The sequence below is a fragment of the Engraulis encrasicolus genome, chromosome 12, assembly GCF_034702125.1.
Source record: "Engraulis encrasicolus isolate BLACKSEA-1 chromosome 12, IST_EnEncr_1.0, whole genome shotgun sequence".
Lineage (NCBI taxonomy): Eukaryota > Metazoa > Chordata > Actinopteri > Clupeiformes > Engraulidae > Engraulis > Engraulis encrasicolus.
In genome coordinates this window covers 17,250,402-17,269,719 of record NC_085868.1, presented here as the reverse complement: position 1 = coordinate 17,269,719, position 19,318 = coordinate 17,250,402, and the positions used below count along the sequence as shown (strand labels likewise).

The 19,318-nt window shown below is 42.1% G+C and overlaps 1 long non-coding RNA gene across 1 annotated transcript; it reads right to left on the bottom strand.

Annotated features, from left to right (window-relative positions):
• Positions 1 to 537: 537 nt before the first annotated feature.
• LOC134460101 (uncharacterized) lies at positions 538 to 1,766 on the bottom strand. Its single transcript, XR_010036982.1, has 2 exons — positions 1,012 to 1,766; positions 538 to 630 (listed from the first exon to the last, which is right to left on the bottom strand). It is a non-coding gene; the product is annotated as an uncharacterized LOC134460101 (long non-coding RNA).
• Positions 1,767 to 19,318: the final 17,552 nt, after the last annotated feature.

The following is a 19,318-nucleotide window of genomic DNA, read 5'->3' as shown; positions in this document are numbered from 1 at the left end:
ATTAGTAATAACAGCAAAATAACCTTATGGTTTCCAGTGCAATTACACTATAATTTCTCATTAATAACAGCAAAAATAACCATACAGTTTCCAGTGCAATTATGCTGTAGTTTCTAGTTAATAGTAGGCTAATGGAAACAGCTACTGTGTCATCATAGTAGTTAGGTGGTAGGTATGCCAGTAACTAAACGGTATCAGCCGAAGTAGTTTCATACTAATTAGGCTACATCAGGGCCGTAATGTGCAATACTTCCTCTTCCTATGTTATTGCATAGAAACGACCACCCAAGCATCCTTGTATTATTTCTGCTTAATTACCTTGTAAACAATTGAGTAGTTATATGGAAATAAGATAGAATCAGGGCCGTAAAATGCATTATCACCTATTCCACTCAATTTTATGGAAATTACATATTTTCATGGTCTTAAAATGTCTTATTTCTTATTTCCACTCAATTACTTAGTTATTACCATTTTTAATACAATATAGACTAGCCTACTATGAAGTGATTCAAGTAGGCTACACAGACAAACACATTGTGTGCAAAACTTTATTTATTTTTCCAATCAGTTATGAGATTCATGTTCACTGATGTGAGGTTGTCAATCTGCCACCATCCAGAGGAAGTCCTGTGAACACAAACAAACAAACAGAGAAGTCAACTGCAAGACCGGTTTCACCACGTTTATTTTTTTATGTTATCAATTCACCATCGCTAAATTTGCTTCTGAAATGCAGTACCATGTTAAATGCACGTTGTAAATCTTCCTCAGGCTGACATCGTTGCTGATTTACAAAGGCAAACTCTAGCTAGCACCTAGCTTCAGTCATTGAAAACATGGTGGGCAGAGCTAGCTAGTGGTTTCCATTGTAAAGGTACTTCTGTATGCCGTTTCATTTCCAGAACAAACATAAACCTAACACTAACTCATAAAACATGTTTGCATAAGGCTAAAGTAATTCGACGATTGAAGGTGGATGAAATCAACATCAAGACCATTTTAGCTCACCTTGAAAGTTACCCTGGTTGCTGCCTGCGTGCGAAAGCACTGTGTGGTGCGTCTCAAACTCCACCCTTGTGTGTCAGGGTACTCAATTAAACAACGTCAGCGTCTCTGAGCCATACTGCAAGCAGAGCGGGCAGCGTACAACTAGAACGAGTGTGCTTGAAGTACAGAAGTATACTAATTGAGACGCTTCTGTTCTGCAGTAACCAAACTTTCGTTGCCTAGCAACAACAGGACTCGCCGCCACCGCGAGCTAGTTCAACTTCAGTGCAGCAGAGCCAGGCAAGGTAAGCTTCCCGACAACAAACTTTTAATGTAGTTCTAGCTTTAACCTGCTTTCATTTTGTCTCTGAGCATTGAAGGATTTTAACTGTATACACTGCAAACACGTCTTATCAGCCGTGTTTGTGCTGAAATGGCATAGCCTACAGAGGTACATGGAAACCACTAGTTCTAGCTAGCTCTGCCCACCATGTTTTCAATGACTGAAGCTAGGTGCTAGCTAGAGTTTGCCTTTGTAAATCAGCAACGATGTCAGCCTGAGGAAGATTTACAACGTGCATTTAACATGGTACTGCATTTCAGAAGCAAATTTAGCGATGGTGAATTGATAACATAAAAAAATAAACGTGGTAAAACCGGTCTTGCAGTTGACTTCTCTGTTTGTTTGTTTGTGTTCACAGGACTTCCTCTGGATGGTGGCAGATTGACAACCTCACATCAGTGAACATGAATCTCATAACTGATTGGAAAAATAAATAAAGTTTTGCACACAATGTGTTTGTCTGTGTACTTGAATCACTTCATAGTAGGCTAGTCTATATTGTATTAAAAATGATAATAACTAAGTAATTGAGTGGAAATAAGAAATAAGACATTTTAAGACCATGAAAATATGTAATTTCCATAAAATTGAGTGGAATAGGTGATAATGCATTTTACGGCCCTGATTCTATCTTATTTCCATATAACTACTCAATTGTTTACAAGGTAATTAAGCAGAAATAATACAAGGATGCTTGGGTGGTCGTTTCTATGCAATAACATAGGAAGAGGAAATATTGCACATTACGGCCCTGATGTAGCCTAATTAGTATGAAACTACTTCGGCTGATACCGTTTAGTTACTGGCATACCTACCACCTAACTACTATGATGACACAGTAGCTGTTTCCATTAGCCTACTATTAACTAGAAACTACAGCATAATTGCACTGGAAACTGTATGGTTATTTTTGCTGTTATTAATGAGAAATTATAGTGTAATTGCACTGGAAACCATATGGTTATTTTGCTGTTATTACTAATAACAAGCAGTTATTACCATAAAATTAGACTGAAATTACTGAGAAATTAGTATGAACAGGGCCGGTTTTTAGCATAGGCCGGCTAGGCGGTCGCCTAGAGCGCCATGTGAAGAAGGGGCGCCGAAATGGCGCTCTCCTATGCGTAATTTTGCGATATGAAGTTTTTTTATGAAGTCGCAATCAACAAAGAGTGGCGAAAGCGCTCCTCACGGCAAAGCGCCCCTCAGCCAATAGTAATATCTCTTCCAACTGTCTCTGGGAAGTCTGTGAACCAATAAACAGACAGTTCCGAGAAAGGGGGCGGGACGAGTGACAGCGTGCGGTCTATTTTGAATTTGGAGACTCACTCGAGAGACAGAGGGGGCAAGCGCAAACAGTAGTGCTGCTCTGCTGGATGGAGATTATTATGTTCTCATTAAACCACTCATTGCATGATGCAGGAGTTTCAGAGGGTGTTTTGGAACTATGTGATTAAATCAGTTTGTGATTATGGAAAGCCTAATAGTTATGAGGTTACTATTTGGAATTAGAGAGAAAAAGAGCTTTGTTTTTGATCAGAGAAATCGCTAGTTAGCATGCTAACATTAGCCAAGTATGCCAAGCAATGAAATCCAGTAAAGTAGCTGTTAGTAGCCTACTCACTACTCACTAACACCCACCTGATATCATAATACTTGCTTAGGTTGACAAGCAATGTAAAGTAAGACTGGTGCAATGTTTAAAACAATTTTAGCTGCCATATCTCCTTCCATCCACATGAATTACCTGCTTAAAAAAAACATTAATTTCCAGACCAGAATGACATAGCCTACATTAATCATGTAACAGAACCATGCACAGCAGACAAGTGAGGCTATTTACTATATTTTGTATATTATGAATCAATAGCGTGACAGCTCTTCTCCCTTTCTCTCACCCTGTCCCTCCAAACACATAGATAGCCCCCTTCTCATTCTCCTACTCACAAATGCACCACTATTTCCAGTCCAGAAATGAAATTGGTTTGGAAGACAGCACAAATGTGTAGCTTATTAAAATTGTTATGCTGCCATGCTTTGTGATGCTGTAGATAGTGTAGATCAATGCAGACCTCCTTGGTAGGCTTATTGTCTACACATGCATTTTACATGCAAATGTACTGTATCACTCTCCTGGCATTTCAATTTCACGTTACAATTCAAACACATTGATAACCTCCCTCTCATCTGGGGTTGGGGGCCCCACCACCATCACATCCAACACACCACACAGTGAAGCTACTTTCATGCGACTCAATCTGATGTGTTGGTCGCCTGTCAAAAAGAACCACAAATCCATTTGATGAAAAACGGTTATTGTTCTTGATGCTATTTAGTTAAGCTTACTAAGGATAGCCTATTAGTCTTGTGTTCTGTGAGGTATAAGAAAGATTTTTTTTTTTCTTTCAAAGGTATGGGGGGGGGGGGGGGGGGGGGGGGGGGGGGGGGGGGGGGGGTGGGGGGGGGGGGGGGGGCGCCAGAAATCAAACTCGCCTAGGGCACCAAATAAGCCAGAACCGGCCCTGAGTATGAAATTAACACCTTATTAGCGATCCGTAAAGTAGAGTGTAACCCAGTAATTGCCTATAACCACTCCACTCCACACACACACACACACACACACACACACACACACACACACACACACACACACACACACACACACACACACACACACACACACACACACACACAAAACACACACACACACACACGCACACAAAACACACAGTGGTACAGCAGCTAGCACTAAAAACTCTCTCAGAGCTGGGTGGTGCCATACCTACCGTTTCTCAAAGTGAAGAGTGCTTCCTTGGTGCGAGTCGATATTTGGGCATTCCACATCCTCTCGACTCACTAAGTAAACTCAAGCATCCTTCTTCGAAATTCAACCATGTCCCACGCCCATGATTCATAGAATTTTCAAGGTTGCAATTGCTGCAAAATACTCAGAATACTTCACTCTTCTACGTAGGCCTACTAGGCTTTTTATTACGAGTGTGGGACAGCCCTACATGTTTAAACATAACGTATGGTATGTTGTTGTGATGCATGTCAGAGCTTTTGACTATGGGCAGTTTGTGTACTGTTATGAATTGATATCAACATTCTCATAGTTTTGTAGTTGTTTATTATTGTCCATTTGAAATGCTTGTGAGTCTTTGAACCTTTTCCTGCGAGTGTATGACTTCAAGGCTGTGGCACACACACACACACACACACACACACACACACACACAGGCACACAAACGCACACACACAAACTGCTCTGTCAAAAACTGTTCTTCTTTTTCCGTTTACCTGTTCACTCGGGTGTTACACTAATCCGTTAGCTGCTGCTATTGCTCATATCAAATGGTCTCAAATCAAATGGTTGATCGGGCCTCTACTTTACTGTAATATCTCAGACGTTTGTTGTGCAGACCCTTTGTCACTGTAAGACGGTCACAACAAGACAACAGTGCAATGTTCAGCAAGCAAGAGTCTCTCTCTCTTTATTTATTTATTTATTTACATTTCCGAATGTCAGATAACCATGAAACAATGACCTTGGTTTAGTATCCTTTTTTTGTACAACAAAACATTGTTTTGAAGCAGGTGACTTTTTGTACATCAAATGTAGACAGGGCAACATGCAAAGAAATGGAAAAAAAATTGATCTGCCTTTGCATACTATTCTGTGGTTTCTGTGGTCTGGTGAAATTTAGAACAACAGATTCAGTGTCCTCATTGTACTACCATGTAGTTCCGTGCTGATTCTATTCAAAAGCAATTCCTGCCTGTTGCAGATGTCCTGGAGTACGGTGTGTGTGTGTGTGTGTGTGTGTGTGTGTGTGTGTGTGTGTGTGTGTGTGTGTGTGTGTGTGTGTGTGTGTGTGTGTGTGTGTGTGTGTGTGTGTGTGTGTGTGTGTGTGTGTGTGTGTGTGTGTGTGTGTCATTCCTGAAAGATGTGTGTCTGTCTGCTGAATCTGTGTCAGTCCCGTCATCTTGGGACGTGCCACTTATCTGATATGAGGGTTTAATAATCTGGAGGCCCTGTGGGCAGCCTGGGAGGGAGACTGGAGACAGCAACTCATGTATATTTATGGAGCTCAACAAAGTCATTGTGTTCATTTCCCACAGATATGGTAGGTTAGGTGATAGGTTTCATTTCCACTTGGGAGTACATGTTAAATTTAACCACACTACACAGTAAGGATGTAAAAAATATGTTTAAAAAAATATATATATATATTTTCAATGTGTAAGTGTGTTTTCAAAATGTAATTCAGATTCAAATGTGTTAATGTCTGTTGTATAGTGTAGAAGTGCATTGCACCATTGGGCCACTGTAGGAGTTGTCACGAAGACCATTTTCAGTCTTATCTCAATTGTGACAGAATATGTAGTTACGGCACTTTGCTTTTGTAGGTCAGTATTCTCTGTGAAGGTTTAATTTCTTTGACATTTTCAGCAGTAAGCGCTAAATGGTAGCATGTACAACAAAAGATAAACATTCGAGGAAATGGAAATAAATGACAAGGTAATCATTCTGAGTTGGGAACACATGAAACATTCATTTCTTTGACATTTCTGGATGGACAAAGGTGTTGCACCAGAAACACAAATAATATGTAATGGCAGGCAGACAGAGACAGTGGCAAATTGCTTTAGGGCTATTGATAGCAAAAGGCCTTCTGACAGCCTGCTATTTCAATGTCATGGGGAAGAAATAAATACGCTGTCTAGTGTTCATTCTGATATTGTCCCCTGGATAATAATAGGTAAACAAACCACAATGGCAAATTGTACAGTGTTATTTAAGGAGCTACAATATTCCATAGGAAAAAGGCGTTGATTTGCAAACATTGAAGCAACAGTAATTTAACATCTCCCTCAACACATTAATGTGAAAGACTGCCAGAATATTATTTATGATTACGAGTAATCATGACACATCCTAAATTACTTCTGTGTTCATTATAAACTAGTTTTACAGATTACTTGGTTGGAACAGAATAAAACAACCACATTGTAATTTGTTTTAGTGATACTTTCAAAGCATGATGGGCATTACTAAATGTGTTATGTTGTGTACTTCTAGGAGGACCCCGACCCATTATGGTGATGGACACTCAAATTTATAGACTCAAGTTTTCTTTCAAAGCACATGTACTTTAACCCATAGGGTAGTAAAGAGGAAAACATTGGAAGTCAGTGTCAGTGTTTACTACTAACATCCTTTTGCTTGTAACATTAGTTGTGTCACGAGTGTGTGTGTGTGTATTCTGGGATGGCATATGCCTTTTCCTACTGAAATCCTACTGGATCAGAGCCCAAAGGACAATACTGCCCCCATTCACAGCAACATAGTTGGCCATATCGTATTTGATCCAATTCTGTTTATTTGCCAGACACTTGTCCAAATCCACACAAGACAGATAGTACAAATACACATCAGGGCAGACCAAGATAATCAAGCAAAAAACACACAAAAGTAACAAAATAAAAAATTAAAAAATACAGACATCCTATCCAGTGTGTTCTCAACCTGAGAATTGGATCTGAGAGTGCCACCCACCATGGTAAAGGTGGAAGAATAATCCAGGCATTGTGTAAACATATAGGCCTACTTATACTAAGAAACAGCTAAGTTTCTTAGATGTGCATGAAGTGTGCATACTCCTTATATCATCTATACGGTGGCAAAGATATGAAGGTAAATGGCAGTAGACCAAAATTGTACAACATTGCTTTGAACTCAAAACTTTTAATGGGATTTTTTTACAAGTTTGTTTACAAATTAGATGCATAGACTTTACTAGAATGTGCAGTTTCTGGTCTCTTGACTAATTAGCAACAAATTCTATTTCCAAATCACAAACATGGTGACTAATAAAAAGAATATTCTAATTTAATTCTGTTATCTTTTAGTGTACCGTATTTTGTGTACCCTGGCTTGTTTGCTAATCGATACTAAATTTCACTGACGGTGAGATTTATCATCCTGGGATTGTTTATCACGCATCCCCCTCTTCTGCAGTGCCACTTAACGGGTGGAGACTTTAACAACATAATCAGGGACAGTTCGTTAGCCGTGTGTGTGTGTGTGTGTGTGTGTGTGTGTGTGTGTGTGTGTGTGTGTGTGTGTGTGTGTGTGTGTGTGTGTGTGTGTGTGTGTGTGTGTGTGTGTGTGTGTGTGTGTGTGTGTGTGTGTGTGTGTGTGTGTGTGTGTGTGTGTAAAATTGTGCTTGTGCCGGTTAATGACATTTTGATTATTGCTACCACTGCATTCCTGGGTCATTACGACCTCATCTCATTTACTATTCTAATGGCAAAACACACACACACACACACACACACACACACACACACACACACACACACACACACACACACACACACACACACACACACACACACACACACACACACACACACACACACACACACACACACACATTCCACAACAGGTCAGAAAGTTGTCACTGGTCACTTTGGACTCTTTGCTACTGCGACCTTAGGGCCTTCCCAAATGAGGGGGAGTGGGACCTCACTTCTGTCAAACAGACTCGGAACGTGTCAAGCACCAGACACCCCCCTAATGGCCAGATCGTTAACAGGCTGAGAGGAGGTGCTGACTGAAAAAAGTGGAAAAGCAAAGGTGTTTAAGTTTCTACACCAGGGGTGTCAAACCCCTCCATAGAGCTGCTGATTGCATTACATTGCTGCCGCTTTTTATCCAAAGCGACTTTCAGTATTTTTTTGAAGTTTAGGGTATTGGTTACAGTCCCTGGAGCAGTGTGGGGTTAGGTGTCTTATTCAAGGGCACTGTTGCCCTGGCTGCCTCCAGCTGAATATATTGTATTTTGTCACCTGGAAATGTAGTCATTGTACTGTATAGTTTAGGTATTGAAGGTATGTGTAAGTCTGTGTACTGCAATTCACCTTTTGCAGTCACTTTTTATACCAAAGTTTTGAGTTTAAAAAAGGCTCCTGGACTACTTCCCTTAACCCCACCAAACTTTTACAAATATTGACAGTCACGGCTACTGCTGTTCCACCTCTACCATCTGGTTTTCAATGTGTATCATGTCAGTGGGCAGTGGGGTTTTGATACTCAACAAGACTCAGAAATAGTTGCGCCAGAATGCTTCATGTCATCACAAGTGTGTGTGTGTGGGTTGGCGTTTGTGCGTGCATGCTTTTAAGTTTAGGGCATTGGTTACAGTCCCTGGAGCAATGTGGGGTTAGGTGCCTTGCTCAATGGCTCTAGCCATGGGGTGAGATAGAGAGTGGAAGGCTGGGGTTTGAATCTGCAACCCTGTGATCTAAAGTCCAACTCCGTAATCAGTAGGCCCTGGCTGACCCCGGCTGAATATACATGTATTGTCTTTTGGGAATGTATTCATTGTACTGTATAGTATAGGCATTAAAGGTATGTGTAAGCCTGTGTACTGCAATTCACCTTTTGCAGTTACTTTTTATACCAAAGTTTTGAAAACAGCCTCCTGGAATACTTCCCTTAACCCCACCAAACTTTTACAAATATTGACAGTCACGGCTACTGCTGTTCCACCTCTACCATCTGGTTTTCAATGTGTATCATGTCAATGAGCAGTGGGGTTTTGATACTCAACAAGACTCAGAAATAGTTGCGCCAGAATGCTTCATGTCACAGCCGGTGTGTGTGTGTGTGTGTGTGTGTGTGTGTGTGTGTGTGTGTGTGTGTGTGTGTGTGTGTGTGTGTGTGTGTGTGTGTGTGTGTGTGTGTGTGTGTGTGCGTGTGCGTGTGCATGTGTGGGTAGGTGAGTTGTCATCTGTGAGTGCACGCTTTATGACATAGCAGGTGCTATGAATGTTCTTTGTCTTCATCATATAGCCTACCAACACATCGTAAATGAAGAAAAGTGCAAGGCTCCATAGAGATTTGAGCATTTTAAGTGTGTGTGTCTGTGGGTGTGCAAGCTCATATGTTTAATATACGTAATCTGTGAGTGTCACGCCAGCTATCAGAACTCCGCTCTCATTTCAGAGAAAAAGAGAAAACTGTCATCTTAACGCGCCTCTGTAGCCTTTAGAAAGGACTACATTTGCTAAATCTTGAAGGTGAGAGATGCCTTACGGAACCTTTTCATCATGACCTATTCCCTTTCCCTTCTCAGGCCAGCTGGAGGAGAAAAGAAATAAGAGAGAAAGAAAGATAGAGGGAGCAGAGCGGCTGCAGAATTGTGAAAGATTGTGAGACTGTCGGTCTGGTGACATTCGAAAAATGTAGCAGAGATCCCCTGAGTGTCCTTCCAATCTGCAGGTGCTTGCCTGCGGCTGCACAGTCAATTTAGTTGACCAAAAGTAGGCTGAAGTCATCTGAAACAAAATTAATAAAAGCAGACTGACAATAAGCTATCCCCATGGCAAGTCTGCTTTTTTCCCTCTGTCTTTTAATCAGATGCTAGGTCTTCCAGAGGGGTCAAATATTAATAGACGGCGCTCAAAGAATATGCATATATTAAGTCGCTCTCTGAATGTGACCCCCTGCAATAGTAAAATGGCTGACCTTGTGAGGAGAGGACAGTGGGTGGTTTTCTCTTAAATTAAATTATATGATGCTTTGTCACATCTAAATGCCCAGTGGATCTCTCTCTCTCTCGTTCTCTCTCGTTCTCTCTCTCTCTCTCTCTCTCTCTCTCTCTCTCTCTCTCTCTCTCTCTCTCTCTCTCTCTCTCCGTCTTTCTATCTCTGTTTCTTTCTCTCTCTCTCTGTTCTTCAGGTTTGACCTTGGGATCATTGCGTTCTAGAACTCCCCATCCCCAAGGGCAATAGACTGCTGACAATTGGCCTAATATCATATTTCAGATATAGTTCAAAGATATAATGCTAGATGTTAACCAAGGGGAAAAAGTATTTCCTGTAACCTCATTATGTGATATGTATCATGATGAAAGGTTGTGATATGATACGGATCATAGCACATGTTGCGTTTGAGTAATGACTATGTCAAACAAACGAATACAATTTTTTTTCTAATACCTGTGTACAGGATCTCACAGCACAGCAGAACTATTTCCCACACAACAGAATAGAAAAAAACAAGTATCTGTCGTGCTCTATTGATAACACATAAATGTTTTTTTAATAACCTAGTGTTCAAGTCAAGTCAAGTCAAGTCAAGTTTATTGTCAATTTCTTTACATGCACTGGTCATACAAAGAATTTGAAATTGCGTTTCTTGCTTAGTGTTGCTTTAACTTTACAATGATAGGCAGAGGATAGTGGCAAGCAACACTTTATTTTAGGGATACATCTATTAGCACTAATACATACAATGTTAATGTATAATAGCATGTACTAAGCAAACGCTAAGGCCTACTAGGTCCTTACTCAGGTTAAATTGGTAATAAATCCCTTATTGTGCATGAACAAGACATTTGCGAATATATGCCAAACAAATGTTTGATTTTGCTTTGTACATGCCTTACAAGTTACTTATACATGCACATTGTATGTATTAGTGCTAATAGATATATCCCTAAAATAAAGTGTTTCCACAAATTTCACATCCCTTCACCTTTTTCATGTGTCTGTTTTCTTCTACCCCTTCAGGTGTTACTGCCCACCATGGTTCATCACACTTGCGGAAGAGGAGTGTTTTTGCATTCTGTTCACAGGTGATAGCAGATCGAAAGGACATCAGCGAAACGACGTCTTAAAACTGGCGGCGGACCACGCGGCAAGAAATTTGACTCTGTGGAGGAACGGCCCTTTATACTGCCAACCCAATATCACTTAATGAGATCACGTATTCATAATTAAACAGTATTGATTTGCTAACAGCAGACCAGAGAGCAGACCATACCTGGCCAACACAAGCTGTCCGAGTCACCTTCACTTAAATTACAACTTTAAAATAAAATTGGTTTATTCTACTTTCTTCTATGTTTTTGTTTCCTACAAATTGGGAGAAATCTTGTTATCAGTCAGCTTGTTCGCTTCTTTATGGACAACCTACAGGTCTTAATAGCATACAATTTCATCAAGATTATGTTCAATGACCAACAGATCGCCTACCTGTAGTCAAGGTCATTGAATGTCTGAAGAGAATTTCTCCAGCAACATTTGTCCACTCTCATCTCTTCAGTTTGCTTTGTGGCACTTTTACTTTTACACAATTATAAAATTAAAATACTTATAAAATTGTTTTTTGAACATTGAACATTGTGGTTCCTTATTTGCCCCTGTACAAAATATTACATGCACCCTAGTGAATTACACAATTTCATTAACAAAAAGCTATGCATTGACCCTGAGGCAGGGAAAACAATTCCAAAAAACAACAATTTGCAAAAGCTGCAAGTTTGTCCCTCTAATGAAAGTAACAGCGTTTAATCTCATAGGCCTACCATGATTACAAACAAACACATTTAACATCTTCATTAATTGTGTTTTCATTAATCAGCAATGTGGGCTAAAAGAGATCCTGGGTGCGTTCCAATATGTGACCTTGCATCCTCCACTTGTGCTTGTGGCCTCGTACCAGGAAGTAATATGTTGTGATGACATCACTGATAACAGCATTATATTTCAATATATCGCAAAGGCTCAATTGTAAAATTATATTCTCATTTTCAAACAGGATGGTAAATGAAGAATAGTCCCCCAAAAATTGTTTTGGCTAGGCTGACAGCGGGGAAACTTAATTGTTTTCCTCAAGGAGGCGGGGTATCGGCAAAACGTGAGGCCACAAGCCCAAGTGGAGGACGCAAGGTCACATGTAGGAATGCACACATTGTATTGTTTATCCTCAGTGACTTATTTTAGCAGGCAGAGGTGAGTGTTGATGCCCACTTCACTTCATTATTTTAGAGCTGCGGGTGATGAGGTTAACAACAGCTATTTGATGCCCTAACACTTTTGATCTGCGGATTGACTTCGCTATCGATTACATCAAAGTGGTAATTTGTGTTCTTAATTAATCAAGCAGATTTGATCATCACAGCTTAAGGTGTGTTTGTGTGTGTGCGTGCCAGTATTCATGAGCATCTCTGGCAATGCTAATGCAAGTCTTTTCATTATATTGCGTTGCATTGTACTGCACCATCGACAAAGGTCAACTGCAATTCACGCACATACGTAACATCGGATGAATAATGGACCTTTTTGCGTAGCACTGTCCCCCATAGAAACTGTTTCGATGTCAGTCAATGCCACGGCTGTGTCTCTGTGTGTGTCTGTCTGTTTATACTGTATGTCTGTTTATGTTGTCATGTACAGTAGGAATATTGATGGTTTATTTGCGTTTGGCCTCACACGGCTTCATCTGTTTGCATTGTGTCTGTGTGTGTGCATGTGTGTGTGTGTGTGTGTGTGTGTGTGTGTGTGTGTGTGTGTGTGTGTGTGTGTGTGTGTGTGTGTGTGTGTGTGTGTGTGTGTGTGTGTGTGTGTGTGTGTGTGTGCCTACCGCTGACTCAGAGCGACGGATGGGCCCGCTGATTAACCGCAGCCCTCAAAGTCATTAAAAGTCACTTTCTCAGGATCTCATCCGTCAGGGCAGCCAGACACTACGCCTGCTGCTGGGCCTCCTTTGGGCATGTGGAGAGAGAAAGAGAAACGGAGAGAGAGATTAGAGAGAGAGAGAGTTCCTCTGGAGCTATGGAGGGAGAGAGAGGGAGACAGAGTCATTGCAGAGGTGGTAAAGAAAGAAGAAGAGAGAGAGTCAGAGAAGACTGAAAGTGATACAGAGAGGGGGGGGGTGGAATCAAAAGTACGGGGTGAGAGAGAATGCTCTGACAGAGACAGACAGATAAAAGATGAGGCAAAATAAAGAAAAAGAGATAGAATTAGAGAGAGTCTGAGAGAGAGCATCATCCTTGATAATTTCAGAGTGAGAGAAAGAAGAAGAAACAGAGCACCATCATATAGTATCTCACAGAGAGAGAGAGAGAGAGAGAGAGAGGGAGACAGATACTGAGGCAGAGATAAATAGAGAGTGTGAGAGAAGGAGAAGCACACAGACACAGACTTGTTGGACTGATGAGGAGAGCCTCCCCTCAGAGGCAGATGGTTCCTCCCTGGTTAGCGTCTGATAAGGAGCTGAGGGCCGCCTGAGTCGTCAGCAGGGGCAGGCCCCACAGGATCCAGCTCTCCCCCATCCCCTATCCCCCTTTCTACCACCAGGCCCCACAGGATCCAGCTCTCCCCCACCCCCCATCCCCCTTTCAGGTCTACCAACAGGGCCCCACAGGATCCAGCTCTCCACAAGACTCAGCCTCAGCACCAGCTCCTGGCACAGTGGGAGTCATCCCTTCATCAATTCTTCTCTCCATCCTCCCATCCCTCTACTGTATCCCTCTTTCCCTCCATGCTGCTCTACCACCAGGTCCCACAGGATCCAGCTCTCCCGACTCAGTCTCAGCACAGAGGGATTCATCCCTTCATCATTTTTTTCTCTCCTTCTGTCCATCTTCCCATCCCTCTATACCCCTTTCCCTTCATTCAGCTCTGTATCACTCAGGTCTACCACCGGGCCCCACAGGATTCAGCTCTCCACACGACTCAGATCAGCACCTGCTCCAGACGCAGTGGGAGTCGTCTCCTCATCCTTCCTTATCTTCATCCTCCCATTCCTCCATCTTCACATCCCTCTATCCCTCTTTCCCTGCATTCAGCTCTATATTACCCTACCCCAGTGGTTATACAGTATACCCACCACAAAAAAGTAGACCACTACACCACTGTCCCATCCATCCCTCCATTCTCTTACTCCTCCTCCATCCTTCTATCCATCCATCCATCCATCCTCCCAGCCTTCCACCTTCCCATCCCTGAATCCCTTCTTCTTCCGTTCCCTCCCTCCCTTCACCTCTCCTCCAGCACCAGCTCCAACAGCAGCATTAGAGAACCCAAGCACAGAGAGCCATCTCTCCATTCCTCCATCCTTCCACCCCTCTTTCTCTGCATTCTGTCTTCCCCTTATCTCCAGGACAAGTGAAAGTGAAAGCCCAACTGGGAAAATCCAACTCCCATTGTCGTTGTGACACTGCACTCCAGAGCACACAAGTGTTCACTGCACACAACAAAATTGCATTTTATGCCTCACCCGTGCAAGGGGGCAGCCCCCAATGGTGCCCAAAAGGGAGCAGTGCAGCGGGACGGTACCATGCTCAGGGTACCTCAGTCATGAAGGAGGATGGGGGAGAGCACTGGCTGATTACTACTCCCACCAATCAATCCTTTCATCCTCCCATCCTCCCATTCCTCCAAGACCACCTCCAGCAGGGCACTGCCACAAACCAGCCAGGGCCTCGTTTCCGAAAGGGCCTTAAGTACTACTTAACGCTACGTGCTACTTAAGTTCACACGTAACACCATCGTAGAGCTCACGGAGCGTTTCCCAAAGCCAACTTAGCAAAGAACCATCGCAGGTTGACACGTAACTCTAAGAGCAATCCACGAGTGGTCTAGAGTAGTCTTAACGCGCTAAGATTGATCGTAGCGGCATGGCACAGTGGAGACACCCACAGGATATGAAGGGAAAAGAAGAAACCTGCGCATAAGATTGCTGTTTTAAGACGCGAGAGGCATGGCACAGTGGAGACACCCATAGGAAAAGAGGAAACTTGCGCTTCAAGTTGATGTTTTAAGACGGGAGTGTAGCCTAAATATCATGACAGCACAGTTGACACTGCAACGAAAATAAGAAGGTAACATTAATTGTGGATGTGTAGGCCTATAAAATAAAAGTCATGTGTTTGGAAATATTTTACAGGTAGTAAAATAGTTCGACTGTGTTTGATAAACCTGGGCATAATTAAACTGTGATCAGTCATAATTTGTGTGGGTGCTTCATGAACAAGAACAAGGCAAAATGAATAAGGGGCTTCGGCAACCAGAGACAAGAGTGTTGATGTCGGAAGGCCACTTCCGAAACTTTATTTATTTTATATTTTTTGAAGAAAAATGGTCAGCGAGTTGTTGCACCCTCTTTCATTTTCAAGTAGCCTAAGAAAGGGAAGGCGACGCCGAAAATACATGATAGTTGTAGGCGAAGGGTAAGCTATGACAAAAATGAAAAAGGCAGCGATGGGGATTCGTGTAGATTTTTTGTTTTAATAACAGCAGACTGCCGTGCAAAAATGTCCTCACAGTTGTGAAAGTCTTGAGCGCGCGGTACTTTGCGCACCGCTCACCACATGTGCCAAGCTCCTCTCCCTATTCCGACTCTAGTAGGCTAAGCAATAACAAAAAGGCAGCGAGGGGATGTGTCAATTTTTATGGACATTGTTTTTCATAACAGCATGCTGACGTGCTCCCGACAGTTACGCCTTGAGTTTGTAACTTTGCACATCCCAATTTGGAACTCCAACTAGGCCTAGGCCTACTTGTCTTCTTAAATATTAAGCTGCAGTAGCCAAGTGCACGCGCTTTATCTGGGTCTTAACGGCGTAGCTCATTATTACCGTCAGTTGGGAGTTTTGCATGATTTCATTGTGTGTGTGCATTTTATTTCATTTGCCAACAATAACTCCTGTCGATAGTTGCAACTGCTACAAATGTAGTCCCACCCTTATAGAAAACAACTTTTGATACTGACACACGCCTTACATTTTGTAAATGGTTTAGCAGCAGATGACGGCGCAGTTCACTCCGAGTACACTTCAGCACCACATATGTGGACAGCGATCCTTAAGAGCGACGCTACGAATGATCTTAGAGGCTGTGCACGCGCGTTCATGTACGAGTGTCTTTGGGAAACAGTCGTAGGAAATCTAAGAACATTCGTAGGATCACTGGTTAACGACACACGTAAGGCTAAGAACCATCGTTATCGGGAAACGAGGCCCAGAATGGGTGAGGTGGGGGAGGAGTGTCTTCCCATGCTGCTTTCCATTACAGTTTTTTCTGTTCGCTAAAGCACATTTTTTGTAACCTTTGGCTGCTTTTGCGGAACTCTTCACACACATGCACAACCCTATAACCCTGTAAACCAAACTAATAGCACAAAAACTGCTTTGCACTCAGTTTGTAATGTTATAAAACACACTTTGCATAACTGTAAACACAACCCACTGCTTTGCACACAATTTGCAAATTATGAACACACTCCTAGAAAAAATATACACATTCGTGGATATGTTGTACACTACAATACCAATTCTTAGACAATATGTGACAGGGGGAAACACCTTTAGATAATCTCTTCACCTGGCAACCGGCATGCTGTATAAATAAGTCACAGGTAAGCTTTCTGTGTAGAAAATAATGGAAGGAGAAAGAAACACCAGAAGATTGAGGATCAGAGGAGGGTGAGGAAAGGGAGAAAGGAGACAAAGGCACATAATCACAGATGACACATTCGTTGACCATGTCATCAACCATGGCATGAGCTACAGGAAAGCTGGTGAAAGGGTTCAACCCAATCTGAGCCGCTACACTGTAGAGAGCATAAGCAGAACATTTCACGCTGAGAACCGGTATGTAGAGTCATTTCATACTCAACAGCGCAGTATAGCAAATATGTACAGATACAGTGTATATGAAAGACAATATATAAGTTACTGACTGTAATGTGTGAAGTACAGTAATGTACAAGTGATGGGATTGCTACTTTACAGAATTACTAGAATTCTGAGAGCAGGCGGCAGAGAACAACTGTGTGTTCACACCTGAGCAGGAGACCCACATTCTGAATATGGTGATGGCTAACAATAAGACTGCAGGAAAGTCAGTAGGCCTAATACAGTAAAACATGGCAGAACCTTTGCAAATATAAATAATGTGAGCATCTCTGCAATATCACGGCTAGTTGAAAGATTCACATGAAGCAGGTCTACAAGGTTCAGAACATATAAAACAACTATGTTGATATGTGCAGGTAATCAAGTTTTGAATATACTGTAGGAGTCCTAATGATATTGACCAGATGGCATGTCAGGACTGGATACAAGGTGATACTTTCTCCGCAGTCTTGCACTTGAAGACATAGCATGTGATGTCAATGAAATTGTATTGTTGGATCCAGCAAGGCACATGGATGTTCAGTAATTTCCTTTGTTAGACTTACATTGTGTTTTCTTGTGTATTTGAATTGCGGTACATGTCAAAAACATCTTTTTAGTTTGCTTTGGGGAATGTAAATAAACATCCATGATTGAAGTCTCATCCCCTGTGTTTTTATATCACAAGTGTTCATGACAAAAGTGTGATCTACAATTGATTTACATTGTGCAAAGAACAACACAAGCTAAATGTGTGTATCATTTATACTGCATGTGTGTAGTTGCAGTGTGTGTGTGTTTATTATAAGATAGTTTGTGTGAATGATTTGACACAAAAATGCAAATTTTCCAAAAGTGTATAGCGTTTTTCAACCTTAGTTTGATTTTGCAACGTATCTACAGTGCTTTGCTAGATAGGTGTGAAGTTCTTGTAGTTGTGTGTACAGTTTTGCAAAAGCAGCTTAAGTTAAGAAAATTGAGCTTTAGCAATCAGAATAAACTGTAACTAGCAATTAGGCTGAGGTGGTGTGTGTGTGGCTGTGGGTGTGTGTGTGTGTGTGTGTGTGTGTGTGTGTGTGTGTGTGTGTGTGTGTGTGTGTGTGTGTGTGTGTGTCTGTGTGTGTGTGTGTGTGTGTGTGTGTGTGTGTGTGTGTATGCATTTGCGTGTGCGTGTGCATTTGTGTATGTGCGTGCGTGCATGTGTTCGTGTGCATTTGTGTGTGTGTGTGCGTGTGTGCCTGTGTTATATTTATGTACCCTATGTTTTTGTATGCATTGCAGACATGTGTACTGTCAGTGTCCATGTATGTGTATCTGCTCTACTGTATGTGTGTGCTGTATTGCATATCTGTGTCTGTGACAGAGTGTGATGGGTGGCGTCTGGTGTTTGTTTAACGTTCCCAGATTCTGGTTCCCGGATGTTTTCCGTCACACAGTGGGTGTTTTCAGTGGGTTGAGGGATGGGATGGGCCGCACAGCAAGAAACAACAGCGCATAGGGTGTCATAAAATAAACATAATGCACTTGAGCTCAGAGTCCCGCAAGCACGGGCAATATGTTACCACAGCAGAGGCCGAGCCACTGTTTATTCAAGCTGTGTAGCCGCACTGATGAATTACTTATAATGATGGGGCAGCAATGAGGAGAAAGAGAGAGAGAGAGAGAGAGAGAGAGAGAAATCAGATGTAAATGACCTCCAACTTATTTCTCAGAAGGGAATATGGCATATGCTGTGTTTTTTGGTTTGTTTTTGGGTTTTTTATTTTTGTTGTTTTTTAAATCATGAAATAAATACATTAATCGTATGTTGCTCTTGCTGTCTGTGGCGTATTGACTCATCATTGAAAGCTCATTTGTTTAAACAAAGCAAACCAATTACAGAGGAGACAGCTCATTCAAAGAAATCATTACTTTTCGGATGAAGGGCATACCGTATATGCATAATGTGTTGGCGTAGAGGCTGGGGGGAGAGGGGGACATTCATTAGAATTAGGCCTATTTATTTTAGTCCACGACCAATAACAATTCTGGAAATGAAAGTTAAGCAAAGCAAACCAGAATACAACAGAGGAAGACAGAGGAGCTGTGATCTAGTAGGGGAAAGGCAGTGTGTGTGTGTGTGCGTGCGTGCGTGCGTGCGTGCGTGCGTGCGTGAGTGAATGAGTGAATGGGTGAATGGGTGAATGAGTGAGTGAGTGGGTGAGTGAGTGAATGAGTGAATGAGAGACAGAGACGGGGGGGGGTGTTAAAATTAGTTTTCTTGTCCCACCATCTACGGGAGGTGGGACAAGCAACATGGAGGAGAGACAGGAATATTTATCAGCTCATGAGCTCTTAAAAGCAGCTTCTCACACACATATGCACACACACACACACACACACATGCAGGCACATACATGCAGGCACACACACACACACACATTCCTTGTTCAGACAATCCTTCCATTCCTACCAACTAACAAGACAGAGGAAGAGGAGAATTCTAGTGTCATGCTCTGACTGAAGCAAGGTC